Source organism: Crinia signifera, chromosome 8 (assembly GCF_055691185.1).
Source record: "Crinia signifera chromosome 8, ASM5569118v1, whole genome shotgun sequence".
NCBI classification, from domain to species: domain Eukaryota; kingdom Metazoa; phylum Chordata; class Amphibia; order Anura; family Myobatrachidae; genus Crinia; species Crinia signifera.
The window spans coordinates 8182167-8202709 of record NC_139224.1 but is presented as its reverse complement, the minus strand read 5'-3'; the positions used below and the strand labels follow the sequence as shown (position 1 = coordinate 8202709).

The following is a 20543-nucleotide window of genomic DNA, read 5'->3' as shown; positions in this document are numbered from 1 at the left end:
GGGGGGGGAGCTATTCTCCGTGTCTCGGCGCCTTGAAAAAAAAAAAAGAGGAAACATCGCTTCTCCTTTGCCATCAATGTAGGGAAACCATCTGGTACTCCCAAATCGATGGCAAAAGTGTTTGACATCGGCCACAAACCATCGATGATTTTGAATCGATGGTTGATGGCCATCTCTACCTTCTATCACCTTCTATCACTGTGGGCACACTAAGCAAAAACTAAACTCTGCCGCCTCTGCCCGTCCGCATTGTCCGCTCTCAGCGCTTCAGTTCCCAGACACAGCAGACACTGCACCAGGTCCCCCGGCACCCTTCTGTTCCCTCTGCCACCGCACAGGTACGGGGTACCACCTCGCCTCCCCCTGCCACCCTGGTATATCTGTACCAGCCACGGTGGTGGGGGGGCGCTGAAATTTCCCCGGGGGGGGGGGGGATTATTTCTTGTTACGCCACTGCTAAGAGCGTACCCCCCACCTCATGTGCACTTCATAAGAGCATTGCGTCACATTGAACCCGCCCCCACCCACTCACCTGCGCAAGAAGTCCTGAAGGGGAGTGGCTGGGTGGCCTACTGAACATTGGGACAGATATTTAAAATGTAATGTGATAACGCACCAGCCAATCAGCTCTTGGTGATACAGGCTGTCCATGTTACAGGCTGGATTTGAAAACTTACAGTTGGAACTGATTGGCTGCTGCATTGTCACCAACAACTTCATCACTTCACCAGGTTTTAGTACATCTGCCCCATTATTCTAATACAATAGTGACTAATGGGGCATAGCCCTGATCTTGCCAAGGATCAAACATTCTCTCTAGCTGTCCTTAGTATTTTCTCAAATCACAGGTGAACAGGTGACGTAATAAAGATGTCCGACATCTTGCCGCAGAGAAGGCGTAGAAAAGATTCTAGCCTGTTTCGCGCTGCCATAGATTTTTTGTTTACCATCCCTCAGATCAATAGAGAGAGACACCAGCTGCATTACCGCTTATCACATGTATCACGGACACCGCCATGATGGATTGATTCTACTTAGTTACTGAAACCTCCTCCTAATTGGACAACATCTGAAAACCCAACGCAGCTAATCAGGGTGCGCGAGTGCGTCGTGCTTATAGGAGTCCGTCATTCTACAACTCCTAGGGGTACGTGTTCCCACGGGAATGCCCACCGTTCTCATGGGGATAACCATATAATGCTGGGTGTACCCATTGGTGAGCCCCATCTTCCCCTCCCCCGCAACGTTTGTTGCCAGGGTCTGCACATGCGCAAATACACACTTGCGCAGTCCCCCAAACATCGGAACGGGGCTGAATTCTCCCCGTTCTGAAAGAACCTGAATTAGGCCCATTAATTACTTATTTTCAGGTGCTTGCTGCACATTATTAAAAATACAGCCCTGATGGGTTTTTTTAAACAAAAATTGTGAGAGATAATGTACCAACCAATCAGCTTCTGCCTTACATGTTACAAGCTCTTTTTGAAAAAATAACAGTTAGTAGTGAATGGGATCTCACAATTTTATCTCCACTGTCTCCTGAGGTTCTGGAACGTCGGTATTGGGGTGTGGGGGGTGGGGGGAACAATAAGCTGAAGTTTTGCCAAGGCTGCTGAAAACTTTGCACCGACCCTGACAGGGGACAGCATGGGGGATGAGCTGGATGTTACATCTCGGACATATTCCACAGACTATCGAACATTCAGCACCAGCCTGTTGGACTCTTTTCTTAGTCACCCAAAATGTGAAATGTAACTCTCTCTGCACATGTTGCATCTGCCCCACCTGAAGTGCAGCATGGTTTTGTCCATTAAAGAAGGAGTTTGCTTTTCAAATCAACCAGAATCACCCCCTTTATTCCCAGGACTTTCACCATCTGTAAAGACTGTGGGGCTCATTCATAGTGGAACACAAGTGGTTACTTCTTCTAGCATAGTATACAGTATTATAATGCAGAATTGCACAAATGTCCGTGACCAGTGTGTCTCCACCCTGGGTTTCCCTGTTCTTGGAGAGATGCATCTGAAACCGGCGCAATTACACCTGCGCACAACTCTACATGTCCATCATCACCACTCACTGAAGGCATCATACAGGGGAGCGCCCCGTAACCAGTGACATCAGGAGACAAAGGTCTGGGATCCTGACATAATGCTACAGTATATCATACTTTGCCCTGACGCATTTCATGGAATTCTTCAAGACCACTCCCATGCATCCCGCCCCTTTGCCCAGCGGTTTGCTGTGAAATGCGTCAGTATAGTCCCTCCCTCGCTGCACACTGCTGTGAATCACTGCATGTTACCCCAGGGACAGGGCTGCAATGACGCAAATTGATGGTGGCCACAGAACATGACATATACAAGATTTAGCCCCAAAAGCATGTCGGCCATTGTCATGTCAACATTGTGTGTCGACCTTTACCTATGTCAACCTTTCATTTAAGCTGAGTAGGCATTCGGCTGGGCAAAGGTCCTGAATTGGGCTGCCGTTCCCGACGCCCCCCTGGTTAGAGATGATAAATATACTGCTATGTTCTTTCATATAATTTATCTGAGTCACTTCTGCAGGTTTGATGGACAGATAGGGGCACAAGGAAATAAGTAACTTTACATGTAGAAGAGCCATGCTGTACTGCAAGGGGGGCAAATACATTTCTTATGTTTGATTGCAGGGTAAATACTGGCTGCTTTGGGATGTAGTCCACACATGCTGCAGCTTTTCTCTTTAGCTGCCATTTAGATTTGAGTTTGGAGCAGGAAATCCTGAGAAAACACAACTAGCAGCAGAGGTAGAACTCTGGGAGGCAATGGAGTCATCTGCCGCCGGGCTCCTGCTCCCAAGGGGGCTCCTTTTCCTCCCCTGCAAGTTTGAATCACTTAATTGAAATCCATTGATAATGGTTCTGTGGCTGACTCCCCCTCCTAGCAGGACCATAGATGTGACACTCTCTTCATTTTAAACATAATATACATAACATTTATTTATATAAGGTGGTACAGTATGTGTGTGTGTGGGGGGGGGGGGGGGCACCAATATTTATCTTGCCTCCAGGCAACTGGGACGACTAATGAATGACTATGCTATTTCCCAATGGTTCCCAAAAGTGTGTGCCACGGCACCCTGAAGGCCATGGAGCACTTGCAGAGGTGCCCTGGGTTGGTGGTTCAGGACCAATTCAAATTATTTATGGTCAATGTAATATGCAAAACCAGTGCTTGTGGCTGCCAATCATAAAACCATGGCCCTAAATGTTTCTATAGTTTCCAAAATGTACTTTTTTTCCCTTCTAAAAACCTAGTAAGAACATGATATGTAACTGGCACTACTGGGGACATGATTAGGGTGGCCAATCCCGGGATCGGGATCGGCGGGATCCCGGGATTTGGCCCCTAAAACGCCGGGATTTCAATCCCGGGATTGGAGTTTCCAATCCCGGGATTTCGGGATTAGACTGCGCATGCGCAGTCTAATGCCGGGCAGCGTCTGAGCTAGTGCTCAGACGCTGCCCGGCTTCTCCCGTCCCGGGCAGTGCAGCTCTGCGCAGCGTGACGACGTCAGAGGTCACGCTGCGCAGGGCACACAACAGCCGCCGCCTCCTCATCTGACTCCTGCGCTGACCTCCCGCCGCCCGCCCTCCCACCCAGCCTGCATTCTCCTTTACCCGGACCCCCAGACCATCGACCGACAAAGGCTACAGCCTCCCGCAACACACGCCTGGCTACTGTATATCCGCCCGGCCGCACCGCACCGCAACTGTAAGTAAATATGCGGGCGGCCGGGGCGGGTTTTTGTATTAGGGAAGCCAATCCCGGGATCCCGGGAATCCCGGGATCGGGCATTTTTCAATCCCGAATTCCGGGATTGAAAAAATGCCCCGGGATTGGCAACCCTAGACATGATATGTAACTGGCACTACTGGTGACATCTGTAACTGGCACTACTGGGGACATAATATGTAACTGGCACTACTGGTGACATCTGTAACTGGCACTACTTGGGGACATGATGTGTAACTGGCACTACCGGGAACATGATATGTAACTGGCACTACTTGGGACATGATATGTAACTGGTACTACTGGGGACATGGGGACATGATATGTAACTGGCACTACTGAGGACATGATATGTAACTGGCACTACTGAGGACATGATATGTAACTGGCACTACTGGGGACATCTGTAACAGCACTACTGAGGACATGATATGTAACTGGCACTACTGAGGACATTATATGTAACTGGCACTACTGGTGACATCTGTAACTGGAACTACTTGGGACATGATATGTAACTGGCACTAATGGTGACATCTGTAACTGGCACTACTTGGGACATGATATGTAACTGGCACTACTGGGGACATTTGTAACTGGCACTACTGGTGACATCTGTAACTGGCACTACTTGGGACATGATATGTAACTGGCACTACTGGTGACATCTGTAACTGGCACTACTTGGGACATGATATGTAACTGGCACTACTGGTGACATTTGTAACTGGCACTACTGGTGACATCTGTAACTGGCACTACTTGGGACAGGATATGTAACTGGCACTACTGGTGACATCTGTAACTGGCACTACTTGGGACATGATATGTAACTGGCACTACTGGTGACATCTGTAACTGGCACTACTTGGGACATGATATGTAACTGGCACTACTGGTGACATCTGTAACTGGCACTACTTGGGACATGATATGTAACTGGCACTACTGGTGACATTTGTAACTGGCACTACTGGTGACATCTGTAACTGTCACTACTTGGGACATGATATGTAACTGGCACTACTGGTGACATCTGTAACTGGCACTACTTGGGACATGATATGTAACTGGCACTACTGGTGACATCTGTAACTGGCACTACTTGGGACATGATATGTAACTGGCACTACTGGTGAAATTTTAACTGGCACTACTGGTGACATCTGTAACTGGCACTACTTGGGACATGATATGTAACTGGCACTACTGGTGACATCTGTAACTGGCACTACTTGGGACATGATATGTAACTGTCACTACTGGTGACATTTGTAACTGGCACTACTGGTGACATCTGTAACTGTCACTACTTGGGACATGATATGTAACTGGCACTACTGGTGACATCTGTAACTGGCACTACTTGGGACATGATATGTAACTGGCACTACTGGTGACATCTGTAACTGGCACTACTTGGGACATGATATGTAACTGGCACTACTGGTGAAATTTTAACTGGCACTACTGGTGACATCTGTAACTGGCACTACTTGGGACATGATATGTAACTGGCACTACTGGTGACATCTGTAACTGGCACTACTTGGGACATGATATGTAACTGGCACTACTGGTGACATTTGTAACTGGCACTACTGGTGACATCTGTAACTGGCACTACTTGGGACATGATATGTAACTGGCACTACTGGTGACATCTGTAACTGGCACTACTTGGGACATGATATGTAACTGGCACTACTGGTGACATCTGTAACTGGCACTACTTGGGACATGATATGTAACTGGCACTACTGGTGACATTTGTAACTGGCACTACTGGTGACATCTGTAACTGTCACTACTTGGGACATGATATGTAACTGGCACTACTGGTGACATCTGTAACTGGCACTACTTGGGACATGATATGTAACTGGCACTACTGGTGACATCTGTAACTGGCACTACTTGGGACATGATATGTAACTGGCACTACTGGTGACATTTGTAACTGGCACTACTGGTGACATCTGTAACTGGCACTACTTGGGACATGATATGTAACTGGCACTACTGGTGACATCTGTAACTGGCACTACTTGGGACATGATATGTAACTGGCACTACTGGTGACATCTGTAACTGGCACTACTTGGGACATGGTATGTAACTGGCACTACTGGTGACATTTGTAACTGGCACTACTGGTGACATCTGTAACTGGCACTACTTGGGACATGATATGTAACTGGCACTACTGGTGACATTTGTAACTGGCACTACTGGTGACATCTGTAACTGGCACTACTTGGGACATGATATGTAACTAGCACTACTGGTGACATCTGTAACTGGCACTACTTGGGACATGATATGTAACTGACAATACTGGTGACATTTGTAACTGGCACTACTGGTGACATCTGTAACTGGCACTACTTGGGACATGATATGTAACTGGCACTACTGGTGACATCTGTAACTGGCACTTCTTGGGACATGATATGTAACTGGCACTACTGGTGACATTTGTAACTGGCACTACTGGTGACATCTGTAACTGGCACTACTTGGGACATGATCTGTAACTGGCACTACTTGGGACATGATATGTAACTGGCACTACTGGTGACATCTGTAACTGGCACTACTTGGGACATGATATGTAACTGGCACTACTGGTGACATCTGTAACTGGCACTACTTGGGACATGATATGTAACTGGCACTACTGGTGACATTTGTAACTGGCACTACTGGTGACATCTGTAACTGGCACTACTTGGGACATGATATGTAACTGGCACTACTGGTGACATCTGTAACTGGCACTACTTGGGACATGATATGTAACTGGCACTACTGGTGACATTTGTAACTGGCACTACTGGTGACATCTGTAACTGGCACTACTTGGGACATGATATGTAACTGGCACTACTGGTGACATTTGTAACTGGCACTACTGGTGACATCTGTAACTGGCACTACTTGGGACATGATATGTAACTGGCACTACTGGTGACATCTGTAACTGGCACTACTGGTGACATTTTTAACTGGCACTACTGGTGACATCTGTAACTGGCACTACTTGGGACATGATATGTAACTGGCACTACTGGTGACATTTGTAACTGGCACTACTGGTGACATCTGTAACTGGCACTACTTGGGACATGATATGTAACTGGCACTACTGGTGACATCTGTAACTGGCACTACTTGGGACATGATATGTAACTGGCACTACTGGTGACATCTGTAACTGGCACTACTTGGGACATGATATGTAACTGGCACTACTGGTGACATTTGTAACTGGCACTACTGGTGACATCTGTAACTGGCACTACTTGGGACATGATATGTAACTGGCACTACTGGTGACATTTGTAACTGGCACTACTGGTGACATTTGTAACTATCACTACTTGGGACATGATATGTAACTGGCACTACCGGGAACATGATCTGTAACTGGCACTACTGGGGACATCTGTAACTGGCACTACTGGGGACATGATCTGTAACTGGCACTACTGAGGACATGATATGTAACAGCACTACTGAGGACATGATCTGTAACTGGCACTGCTGAGGACATGATCTGTAACTGGCACTACTGAGGACGCTACTGAGGACATGATCTGTAACTGGCACTACTGAGGACATGATCTGTAACTGGCACTACTGAAGACATGATATGTAACAGCACTACTGAGGACATGATCTGTAACTGGCACTACTCAGGACATGATCTGTAACTGGCACTACTGAGGACATGATATGTAACTTGCACTACTGAGGACATGATATGTAACTGGTACTAGTAAGAACATGATATATAACATCACTACTGAGGACATGATATGTAATTGGCACTACTGAGGACATCTGTAACTGGCACTACTGAGGACATGATATGTAACTGGCACTACTGGGGACATCTAGAACAGCAAAACTGAGGACATGATATGTAACTGGCACTACTGAGGACATGATATGTAACTGGCACTACTGGGGACATGATATGTAACTGGCACTACTGAGGACATGATATGTAACTGGCACTACTGAGGACGTGATATGTAGCTGGCACTACTGAGGATGTGATATGTAACTGCCACTACTGGGGACATCTAGAACAGCACTACTGAGGACATGATATGTAACAGCACTACTGAGGACATGATCTGTAACTGGCACTGCTGAGGACATGATCTGTAACTGGCACTACTGAGGACGCTACTGAGGACATGATCTGTAACTGGCACTACTGAGGACATGATCTGTAACTGGCACTACTGAAGACATGATATGTAACAGCACTACTGAGGACATGATCTGTAACTGGCACTACTCAGGACATGATCTGTAACTGGCACTACTGAGGACATGATATGTAACTTGCACTACTGAGGACATGATATGTAACTGGTACTAGTAAGAACATGATATATAACATCACTACTGAGGACATGATATGTAATTGGCACTACTGAGGACATCTGTAACTGGCACTACTGAGGACATGATATGTAACTGGCACTACTGGGGACATCTAGAACAGCAAAACTGAGGACATGATACGTAACTGGCACTACTGAGGACATGATATGTAACTGGCACTACTGGGGACATGATATGTAACTGGCACTACTGAGGACATGATATGTAACTGGCACTACTGAGGACGTGATATGTAGCTGGCACTACTGAGGATGTGATATGTAACTGCCACTACTGGGGACATCTAGAACAGCACTACAGAGGACATGATATGTAACCGGCACTACTGGGGACATCTGTAACAGCACTGCTGGGGACATCTAGAATGGCACTACTGAGGAAATTATATATAAATGGCACTACTGAGGACATGATATGTAACTGACACTACTGAGGACATGATATGCAACTGGCACTACTGGGGACATGATATGTAACGGACACTACTGAGGGTATGATATGTAAGTGACACTTCTGAGGACATGATATGCAACTGGCACTACTGGGGACAGGATATGTAATTGGCACTACTGGGGACATGATATGAAACTGGCACTACTGAGGATGTGATATGTAACTGACACTACTGAGGACATGATATGCAACTTGCACTACTGGGGACATGATATGTAATTGGCACTACTGGGGACATGATATGAAACTGGCACTACTGAGGACATGATATGAAACTGGCACTACTGAGGACATGATATGCAACTGGCACTACTGGGGACATGATATGTAACTGACACTACTGAGGTTATGATATGTAACTGACACTTCTGAGGACTTGATATGAAACTGGCACTACTGAGGACATGATATGTAACTGACACTACTGAGGACATGATATGCAACTTGCATTACTGGGGACATGATATGTAATAGGCACTACTGGGGACATTATATGCAACTGGCACTACTGGGGACATGATATATAATTGGCACTACTGGGGACATGATATATAATTGGCACTACTGGGGACATGATATGAAACTGGCACTACTGAGGACATGATATGTAACTGGCACTACTGAGGACGTGATATATAAATGGCATTACCAAGGACGTGACATGTAACTAGCACTACTGGGGAGATGATATGTAATTGACCCTACTGAGGACATGATAGGCAACTTGCACTACTGGGGACATGATATGTAATTGGCACTACTGGGGACATGATGTGTAACTGTCACTACTGGGGACATCTGTAACCGGCACTACTGAGGACATGATATGTAACTGTCACTACTGGAGACATGATATGTAACTGGCACTACTGAGGACGTGATATGTAACTGACACTACTGGGGACATGATATGTAATTGGCACTACTGGGGACACGATATGTAACTGGCACTACTGGGGACATGATATGTAACTGGCACTACTGAGGAAATTATATAAATATCATTACCGAGGACGTGATATGTAACTAGCACTACTGGGGAGATGATATGTAACTGGCACTACTGAGGACGTGATATGTAACTGACACTACTGGGGACATGATATGTAATTGGCACTACTGGGGACATGATATGTAACTGACACTACTGGGGGACATGATCTGTAACTGGCACTACTTGGGACATGATATGATACTGACCCTAAATATGTGCAAGGAAATGATTGCTTGGCATTTAAAGTCAGCACCTGAGATTGTATACAAACTTTGTTTCATGTTTTGAAACCTTGTTTTATGCACAAATAAAATATATTAGTGTGTATTTCATGTGTTTGTACAACATAAATGCAAGATACCTCAAAATACATCATTGAAATATCAAAATATTCTGAAATACGGAATTATCCGTTATCCACAATTCTTCTGGTCTCGAATATTTTGTATAAGGGATACTCAACCTGTATTCGTAACACAGGTATCTACTAGGACACATTACGCACAGGCGGATCCAGTGTAACAAGTGCATCTCACACCATCAGCGGTGGGCACCAATGATTGCCAAATATGCCCAGTGCCCGGGCAACACCAGATGAACAAGACGGAGCTATAGTCCAGAGATGACATATCATATGCACATTGCCTCCTAGCTAAGGACAAGCGCTTAAGCAGAATGATATTAATGTGCTGCTTTGTAATTAGCTAATCTGTTACTTTTTCCCAGCCAATACTATAGTACTATATACTGTCTCCTGCCACAGCTGCAGTCACACATTACTACAACATGGAGTTACTGAGCCGCGGTCTGTTATGTGCCGGTCGCCTGAATTTCCTGCTCCCGGAGTGATGTGTTATAGCTGCGGGCTGCGTACAATGAATGTGGACACATAGGGGTAAATTTACTAAGATGGGATGTTGCTATGGGCAACAATCAGATTCTGTCTATTAATTATGTTGCCCACAGTGATTACTGCTCAGGTAAATCTCCAAGTTTAACACCCAGAGTGATTCAATTCTTCTCCGATAAACCCGTGGGTAACGCACATTAAGATGGAATCTATGGTTCCCGATGCGATCAGCCTCAGAGGCTGCAGGTAACACAGATTCTGCAGCCCCTGAGACTGTGCTAAGTGCACCCTCGAGGGGCTTAACGCTGCGCAGCAATGCGCCACCTAATTGACTCGTTCTGGTTGGTTATTAGCCGTGGGGTAGACCCTGCGGCTAATTTAATCTGCCCTTTACAGCAAATAATTCCCTTTATCCTGTTCTAGTTCCACAACCGGAGAGTTCCCAGTTTATTAACCCTTCCAGTGTAATGTAATAACACCAAAATAGAGATGATGGGGGAAATTTACTAAAGGAAATTTGTAAAAAATAAGTGTATTTCTGGATACAAATACACCTATTTTTTTTACAAATTTCCTTTAGTAAATTTCCCCCGATTTGTTTGCTCTTTTGGCTGTCCGAGTGCAAACAGCCATTCATGTTCCTATCCTGACCGTCGGAGAAAGATGAACGCAAATCCAGCGCATACAGCGAATTCTTACCGGGTCCCTTCGTGTACCCCAAACTTTTTATTCTATATTACTGTTCATCAAAAAGAAAAATGTTATGCGTGATGTATCACTACAGCGATATGGCGTTACGCCAATACAGCGATACGGCAATACGGCGTGCTGGAAATAGTCCCTTCTCACTGATTAAGGACAGGGTGCTAGAACGAGCAATATATATCTTGTATTGAGTCTATCTAATATCTATCTGATATCTATTTAATATATATTTTCTATCTGCCTAATATATGTCTCATATCTGTTTATCTATACTGCTATCTTTCTATCTAATACAGGGGTTCTTAAACTCGGTTCTCAGGACCACACACAGTGCACACACGTTTTTCAGGTCACCCGGCAGGTGCACAGGTGCATTCATTGCTCACTGACACATTATAAAAGATCCACAGGTGGTGCTAATGATTTCACTTGTGATTCAGAGGTAGATTTATCATTCCTCCTTATGAGCCCCGTTCCGCTTTATCGTGGTGAAGCGGCCACGCACATCGCCCACATGTATTATTGGGGCGATATTGTGCGCTCCTCCCTGGGTTGTAGTACTGCGCATGTGTCCTTGGCGTATGCGCAGTTGTTTCAATGTTCAGCGCCGCTTGCTCGGTCTTCGGTGTCTTAAAATTAATACAGCGCATGTATACCCGGCGCATGCGCGGTTTTCATTTGAAGACGCCGAAGACCAGCAAGCAGGCGGAGCAGGAGACTGGAGAACTGCAGCGCCAGAAAAAGCTGGCGAACCACGACGGGGCTCAATAAGCCCCACATCGCCGGATAATACATCTGGTAAGAGCTATTTAAAATACAGCAGCGCCGATAACCCTCCGGCCCCATAACGCCGCCGCTGTAGTACCAGAATCACGGCTGTCATACAACAGGGGAAGCACTATCCCCTGCCATAACGCACAGAGATAGCGCACATTCCCCTGATCTACCCCCCTGTGAGGAGACCTGCAAAACATGCACTGACTGTGTGACGACCGAGTGTGAGAACCTGTGATCTAATATACATTATCTATCTGCCTCATTTGTCTCATATCTGTACATCCATCTATCTATCTATCTATCTATCTATCTATCTATCTATCTATCTATCTACAGATAGCGCAGGGCTTGTCTTTGCTGGGGATGGCGGAGGACTCGCCACCCGCCATCCCCCACCCCGCGCCATCTGTATGTCGGAAGGGGACGCGCGTGCACGAGGTGCACGCGCGTCCCGTTCCGACGGAGCTTTTGCCCGGGTCCCCGCCGGCTTCCCCGGGTCCCCGCCGGTCCACACCGCCCCCCCCGCAGCCCCCCGCAGCCCTGCCCGTCTCCCTGAAGCTGGAGACGGGCAGGACTGCACCCGCCGCGCCGCCTCGCCGCCCGGCTATTGAGACGCTCGTGCGTGGGAGACGCACGAGCGTCTCATTCAGCCAGAGCGCCAGATTGCTGGCGGATCGCCAGGGACACGGTCCTGGCGCTCCGCCAGCAATAATAAGCCCTGCTCCATCTGTATCTATCTTATAACTGTTCATCTCTATCTATAATCACAGAAGCCCTGCTCTCACCATATACACGTTGAACACTCCATGAGACTTTCCTAATACTTTATACAGAAGTAATGATAGCTCCACATTTTGCATTATGTGATAAGCTGAACAACTGGGTACTCGCATCCGATATATCGGCCGATATCACATCCAATATATCGGGTGCCGTGAAACTAAACAAGTACCAACAACTGCACTAAAGTCTTCCCCATCTGCTCAGCCCTGGAGTGTCCATAGAGTTATCCATTAGTGCAGCACTTCTGTGATTTTATGTGTAACATTGTGGTCACATATCACTAGCACTACAGATGTAGTAGTGTAACACGCACTGCATTATCTATCTATCTATTTATCTATCTATCTATCTATCTATCTATCTATCTATCACATATCTATCTATCACAAATCTATTTATTTTATATCTATTTATCTCTCTATCTGTGCATCTGTGTCCCTTGGTCACCCTACTAGCAGAGTGTCCTAGCTGTGCATCTGTGTAAAATGGTCACCCTACTAGCAGAGTGCCTTTGCTGTGCATCTGTGTCCCTTGGTTACCCTACTAGCAGAGTGCCTTTGCTGTGCATCTGTGTAACATGTTCACCCTACTAGCAGAGTGCCTTTGCTGTGCATCTGTGCCCCTTGGTCACCCTACTAGCAGAGTGCCTTTGCTGTGCATCTGTGTCCCTTGGTCACCCTACTAGCAGAGTGCCTTTGCTGTGCATCTGTGTCCCTTGGTCACCCTACTAGCAGAGTGCCTTTGCTGTGCATCTGTGTAACATGGTCACCCTACTAGCAGAGTGCCTTTGCTGTGCATCTGTGTCCCTTGGTCACCCTACTAGCAGAGTGCCTTTGCTGTGCATCTGTGTCCCTTGGTCACCCTACTAGCAGAGTGCCTTTGCTGTGCATCTGTGTAACATGGTCACCCTACTAGCAGAGTGCCTTTGCTGTGCATCTGTGACCCTTGGTCACCCTACTAGCAGAGTGTCTTTGCTGTGCATCTGTGCTCCTTGGTCACCCTACTAGCAGAGTGCCTTTGCTGTGCATCTGTGTCCCTTGGTCACCCTACTAGCAGAGTGCCTTTGCTGTGCATCTGTGTCCCTTGGTCACCCTACTAGCAGAGTGCCTTTGCTGTGCATCCGTGTAACATGGTCACCCTACTAGCAGAGTGCCTTTTCTGTGCATCTGTGTCCCTTGGTCACCCTACTAGCAGAGTGCCTTTGCTGTGCATCTATGTAACATGGTCACCCTACTAGCAGAGTGCCTTTGCTGTGCATCTGTGTAACATGGTCACCCTACTAGCAGAGTGCCTTTGCTGTGCATCTGTGTCCCTTGGTCACCCTACTAGCAGAGTGCCTTTGCTGTGCATCTGTGTAACATGGTCACCCTACTAGCAGAGTGCCTTTGCTGTGCATCTGTGTCCCTTGGTCACCCTACTAGCAGAGTGCCTTTGCTGTGCATCTGTGCCCCTTGGTCACCCTACTAGCAGAGTGCCTTTGCTGTGCATCTGTGCCCCTTGGTCACCCTACTAGCAGAGTGTCCTAGCTGTGCATCTGTGTCCCTTGGTCACCCTACTAGCAGAGTGCCTTTGCTGTGCATCTGTGTAACATGGTCATCCTACTACCAGAGTGCCTTTGCTGTGCATCTGTGCCCCTTGGTCACCCTACTAGCAGAGTGCCTTTGCTGTGCATCTGTGTCCCTTGGTCACCCTACTAGCAGAGTGCCTTTGCTGTGCATCTGTGTCCCTTGGTCACCCTACTAGCAGAGTGCCTTTGCTGTGCATCTGTGTAACATGGTCACCCTACTAGCAGAGTGCCTTTGCTGTGCATCTGTGTCCCTTGGTCACCCTACTAGCAGAGTGCCTTTGCTGTGCATCTGTGCCCCTTGGTCACCCTACTAGCAGAGTGCCTTTGCTGTGCATCTGTGTAACATGGTCACCCTACTAGCAGAGTGCCTTTGCTGTGCATCTGTGTCCCTTGGTCACCCTACTAGCAGAGTGCCTTTGCTGTGCATCTGTGTAACATGGTCACCCTACTAGCAGAGTGCCTTTGCTGTGCATCTGTGTCCCTTGGTCACCCTACTAGCAGAGTGCCTTTGCTGTGCATCTGTGTCCCTTGGTCACCCTACTAGCAGAGTGCCTTTGCTGTGCATCTGTGTAACATGGTCACCCTACTAGCAGAGTGCCTTTGCTGTGCATCTGTGTCCCTTGGTTACCCTACTAGCAGAGTGCCTTTGCTGTGCATCTGTGTAGCATGGTCACCCTACTAGCAGAGTGCCTTTGCTGTGCATCTGTGTCCCTTGGTCACCCTACTAGCAGAGTGCCTTTGCTGTGCATCTGTGTCCCTTGGTTACCCTACTAGCAGAGTGCCTTTGCTGTGCATCTGTGTAGCATGGTCACCCTACTAGCAGAGTGCCTTTGCTGTGCATCTGTGTCCCTTGGTCACCCTACTAGCAGAGTGCCTTTGCTGTGCATCTGTGTAACATGGTCACCCTACAAGCAGAGTGCCTTTGCTGTGCATCTGTGTAGCATGGTCACCCTACTAGCAGAGTGCCTTTGCTGTGCATCTGTGTAACATGGTCACCCTACTAGCAGAGTGCCTTTGCTGTGCATCTGTGTCCCTTGGTCACCCTACTAGCAGAGTGCCTTTGCTGTGCATCTGTGTAACATGGTCACCCTACTAGCAGAGTGCCTTTGCTGTGCATCTGTGTAACATGGTCACCCTACTAGCAGAGTGCCTTTGCTGTGCATCTGTGTAACATGGTCACCCTACTAGCAGAGTGCCTTTGCTGTGCATCTGTGTCCCTTGGTTACCCTACTAGCAGAGTGCCTTTGCTGTGCATCTGTGTCCCTTGGTTACCCTACTAGCAGAGTGCCTTTGCTGTGCATCTGTGTCCCTTGGTTACCCTACTAGCAGAGTGCCTTTGCTGTGCATCTGTGTCCCTTGGTTACCCTACTAGCAGAGTGCCTTTGCTGTGCATCTGTGTCCCTTGGTCACCCTACTAGCAGAGTGCCTTTGCTGTGCATCTGTGTAACATGGTCACCCTACTAGCAGAGTGCCTTTGCTGTGCATCTGTGTAGCATGGTCACCCTACTAGCAGAGTGCCTTTGCTGTGCATCTGTGTAACATGGTCACCCTACTAGCAGAGTGCCTTTGCTGTGCATCTGTGCCCCTTGGTCACCCTACTAGCAGAGTGTCTTTGCTGTGCATCTGTGTAACATGGTCACCCTACTAGCAGAGTGCTTTTGCTGTGCATCTGTGCCCCTTGGTCACCCTACTAGCAGAGTGCCTTTGCTGTGCATCTGTGTAACATGGTCACCCTAGTAGCAGAGTGCCTTTGCTGTGCATCTGTGTAACATGGTCACCCTAGTAGCAGAGTGTCCTAGCTGTGCATCTGTGCCCCTTGGTCACCCTACTAGCAGAGTGCCTTTGCTGTGCATCTGTGTAACATGGTCACCCTACTAGCAGAGTGCCTTTGCTGTGCATCTGTGTCCCTTGGTCACCCTACTAGCAGAGTGCCTTTGCTGTGCATCTGTGCCCCTTGGTCACCCTACTAGCAGAGTGCCTTTGCTGTGCATCTGTGCCCCTTGGTCACCCTACTAGCAGAGTGTCCTAACTGTGCATCTGTGTCCCTTGGTCACCCTACTAGCAGAGTGCCTTTGCTGTGCATCTGTGTAACATGGTCATCCTACTACCAGAGTGCCTTTGCTGTGCATCTGTGCCCCTTGGTCACCCTACTAGCAGAGTGCCTTTGCTGTGCATCTGTGTCCCTTGGTCACCCTACTAGCAGAGTGCCTTTGCTGTGCATCTGTGTCCCTTGGTCACCCTACTAGCAGAGTGCCTTTGCTGTGCATCTGTGTAACATGGTCACCCTACTAGCAGAGTGCCTTTGCTGTGCATCTGTGTCCCTTGGTCACCCTACTAGCAGAGTGTCTTTGCTGTGCATCTGTGCCCCTTGGTCACCCTACTAGCAGAGTGCCTTTGCTGTGCATCTGTGTAACATGGTCACCCTACTAGCAGAGTGCCTTTGCTGTGCATCTGTGTCCCTTGGTCACCCTACTAGCAGAGTGCCTTTGCTGTGCATCTGTGTAACATGGTCACCCTACTAGCAGAGTGCCTTTGCTGTGCATCTGTGTCCCTTGGTCACCCTACTAGCAGAGTGCCTTTGCTGTGCATCTGTGTCCCTTGGTCACCCTACTAGCAGAGTGCCTTTGCTGGGCATCTGTGTAACATGGTCACCCTACTAGCAGAGTGCCTTTGCTGTGCATCTGTGTCCCTTGGTTACCCTACTAGCAGAGTGCCTTTGCTGTGCATCTGTGTAGCATGGTCACCCTACTAGCAGAGTGCCTTTGCTGTGCATCTGTGTCCCTTGGTCACCCTACTAGCAGAGTGCCTTTGCTGTGCATCTGTGTCCCTTGGTTACCCTACTAGCAGAGTGCCTTTGCTGTGCATCTGTGTAGCATGGTCACCCTACTAGCAGAGTGCCTTTGCTGTGCATCTGTGTCCCTTGGTCACCCTACTAGCAGAGTGCCTTTGCTGTGCATCTGTGTAACATGGTCACCCTACAAGCAGAGTGCCTTTGCTGTGCATCTGTGTAGCATGGTCACCCTACTAGCAGAGTGCCTTTGCTGTGCATCTGTGTAACATGGTCACCCTACTAGCAGAGTGCCTTTGCTGTGCATCTGTGTCCCTTGGTCACCCTACTAGCAGAGTGCCTTTGCTGTGCATCTGTGTAACATGGTCACCCTACTAGCAGAGTGCCTTTGCTGTGCATCTGTGTAACATGGTCACCCTACTAGCAGAGTGCCTTTGCTGTGCATCTGTGTAACATGGTCACCCTACTAGCAGAGTGTCTTTGCTGTGCATCTGTGTAACATGGTCACCCTACTAGCAGAGTGCCTTTGCTGTGCATCTGTGCCCCTTGGTCACCCTACTAGCAGAGTGCCTTTGCTGTGCATCTGTGTAACATGGTCACCCTAGTAGCAGAGTGCCTTTGCTGTGCATCTGTGTAACATGGTCACCCTAGTAGCAGAGTGTCCTAGCTGTGCATCTGTGCCCCTTGGTCACCCTACTAGCAGAGTGCCTTTGCTGTGCATCTGTGTAACATGGTCACCCTACTAGCAGAGTGCCTTTGCTGTGCATCTGTGTCCCTTGGTCACCCTACTAGCAGAGTGCCTTTGCTGTGCATCTGTGTAACATGGTCACCCTACTAGCAGAGTGCCTTTGCTGTGCATCTGTGTAACATGGTCACCCTACTAGCAGAGTGCCTTTGCTGTGCATCTGTGTAACATGGTCACCCTACTAGCAGAGTGCCTTTGCTGTGCATCTGTGTCCCTTGGTTACCCTACTAGCAGAGTGCCTTTGCTGTGCATCTGTGTCCCTTGGTTACCCTACTAGCAGAGTGCCTTTGCTGTGCATCTGTGTCCCTTGGTTACCCTACTAGCAGAGTGCCTTTGCTGTGCATCTGTGTCCCTTGGTTACCCTACTAGCAGAGTGCCTTTGCTGTGCATCTGTGTCCCTTGGTCACCCTACTAGCAGAGTGCCTTTGCTGTGCATCTGTGTAACATGGTCACCCTACTAGCAGAGTGCCTTTGCTGTGCATCTGTGTAGCATGGTCACCCTACTAGCAGAGTGCCTTTGCTGTGCATCTGTGTAACATGGTCACCCTACTAGCAGAGTGCCTTTGCTGTGCATCTGTGCCCCTTGGTCACCCTACTAGCAGAGTGTCTTTGCTGTGCATCTGTGTAACATGGTCACCCTACTAGCAGAGTGCCTTTGCTGTGCATCTGTGCCCCTTGGTCACCCTACTAGCAGAGTGCCTTTGCTGTGCATCTGTGTAACATGGTCACCCTAGTAGCAGAGTGCCTTTGCTGTGCATCTGTGTAACATGGTCACCCTAGTAGCAGAGTGTCCTAGCTGTGCATCTGTGCCCCTTGGTCACCCTACTAGCAGAGTGCCTTTGCTGTGCATCTGTGTAACATGGTCACCCTACTAGCAGAATGCCTTTGCTATGCATCTGTGCCCCTTGGTCACCCTACTAGCAGAGTGCCTTTGCTGTGTGCTGGAAGTCCCTTCCCTCGTCTCTTCCAGAGCACATTCCTGATCTAGCAGAGGGGATATACAGTAGACAGATCTGGGGAAAGTTTGGATGAGAAAGGATGGAAGTTACCTGTGTAATGTCAGCTGTGTCCCTGCTCCTCCTCACCGGTGCCTGGCTCTGTGATTACACCTCCTCTGTCGGCTAGCCTGTCAGCAACTGTGTCTGCTGTCTCTGTGTACTGCTCCCTTCCTCAGCCTCCCCTATTTATACCCCCCCTGCCCCAATTATGGAAAGGTCTGTGATGTAATTCAGGCTACGTCCTCTTATTTTTTACATATAAGTTTGATGTCAGAAAACGAGCTCTTAAAATCAGATTAACCGTTTCCCCTCCAGCTGTGACAATCTTTTTGCCCGTTGATATCAGTTTTCCGGATTGAGTTCTGTGGAAGTCCTGCAATACAAACACACTATAATAATGATAATAGGCTCCACACTGAGCAACAACATCTGCCTCGCTGTTCTGCAAATGTGATATTCCCATATAATAATAATAATAAGAAGAAGAAGAAGAAGTGGAAACCAGAGAACATGTGGCTATTGCATGTACATTGTAGGTTATACGATCCTTAAGGGTTACTTGAAGCTCTCTCCTTAAACCAGAAGATCTTTGCGTTATTAAATTATTCCTTCAGATCATAGATTTTGGATCAGGTTGTTAAGATTCCCAAATGCAATGTTGTCTGTCTCTCTATATATACTTGTAATTTATTTATTTGCTGTCTGCTTGGACTGTTAATCTGCTGCATCCTTTCCTTGCTGCCTGAAACCCTCTATAGGATGATACTGAACTGCAATCTCCCACCACAAGCCTACACTGCCCTATGTACCAAGTGTTACCCACACCTCTTAGATTGTAAGCTTATTTGAGCAAGGCTATCGTTACCTTCTGTCTCATATAATTGTATGCCATTGGCTTCCACTCCTGTCCGCTCAGCGATAGGTAATATGTAGACACTTTGGGGGAAATTTACTTAAGGAAATTTGTAAAAAAAAATAGGTGTATTTGTATCCAGAAATACACTCATTTTTGACATTTACTATCCCAAAAATATGTGCTATCAATACGAATACGAATTGCCGTATTTTCGGGATAGTAAATCTCAAAAATAAGTGTATTTCTGGATACAAATACACCTATTTTTTTTTACAAATTTCCTTTAGTAAATTTCCCCTTTCTGTTTAAAGAGTGATAATAGTATTAATACTTCTAAGGGCTCAATTACAAAATCTTGCAACCCCCATTCTCTGGCATTGTCATTACAATGCCCCAGGAAAGAGAGTGTGAAGGGAGATAGAGAGACAAAAAGACTGTTAGGGAGAGAGGCACAGTGTCAAAGAGTGATAGAGAGAGACAGTGGAGGTTATTCTGATCGGTGCGGCCAAACGTGCGTACGTTCGCTATTAACGTACGCTAGCCGCACGCGGCCGTTGGGGTTAAGTCCACCCACAACTCTGCCGCATACGTACGGGCATAAACAACGTAGAAGGGGAGTGGCGTACAAATGAGCGTACGCCAACGTACACGGACGGGCCAGCCCTTACACTCCGACAACTGGCGTACAACTGAGCGTACGCCGCCGTTTACGGACGTCTCTCGTCCGTCTTCCCACCGCCTTCTTGCGGAGATCTGAGCGTACGCCAGCTTGCACGGACGGGTCCCTATTGTTTTCAATAGAAAAGTCAGCTTATGTCACCGCTCG

At 47.7% G+C, this 20543-nt stretch overlaps 1 protein-coding gene across 3 annotated transcripts in view; it reads right to left on the bottom strand.

Moving 5' to 3' along the window:
• Window positions 1-19036, bottom strand: part of TRH (thyrotropin releasing hormone) — a 34668-nt gene extending 15632 nt beyond the window's left edge. For 2 of the 3 annotated variants that reach the window (XM_083155680.1, XM_083155682.1), the window contains exon 1: window positions 18913-19036. The gene's annotated coding sequence lies outside the window, so the exon portion shown is untranslated. The remainder of the gene's footprint in view (window positions 1-18912) is intronic. The other variant, XM_083155681.1, reaches the window with a different exon arrangement.
• Window positions 19037-20543: the final 1507 nt, after the last annotated feature.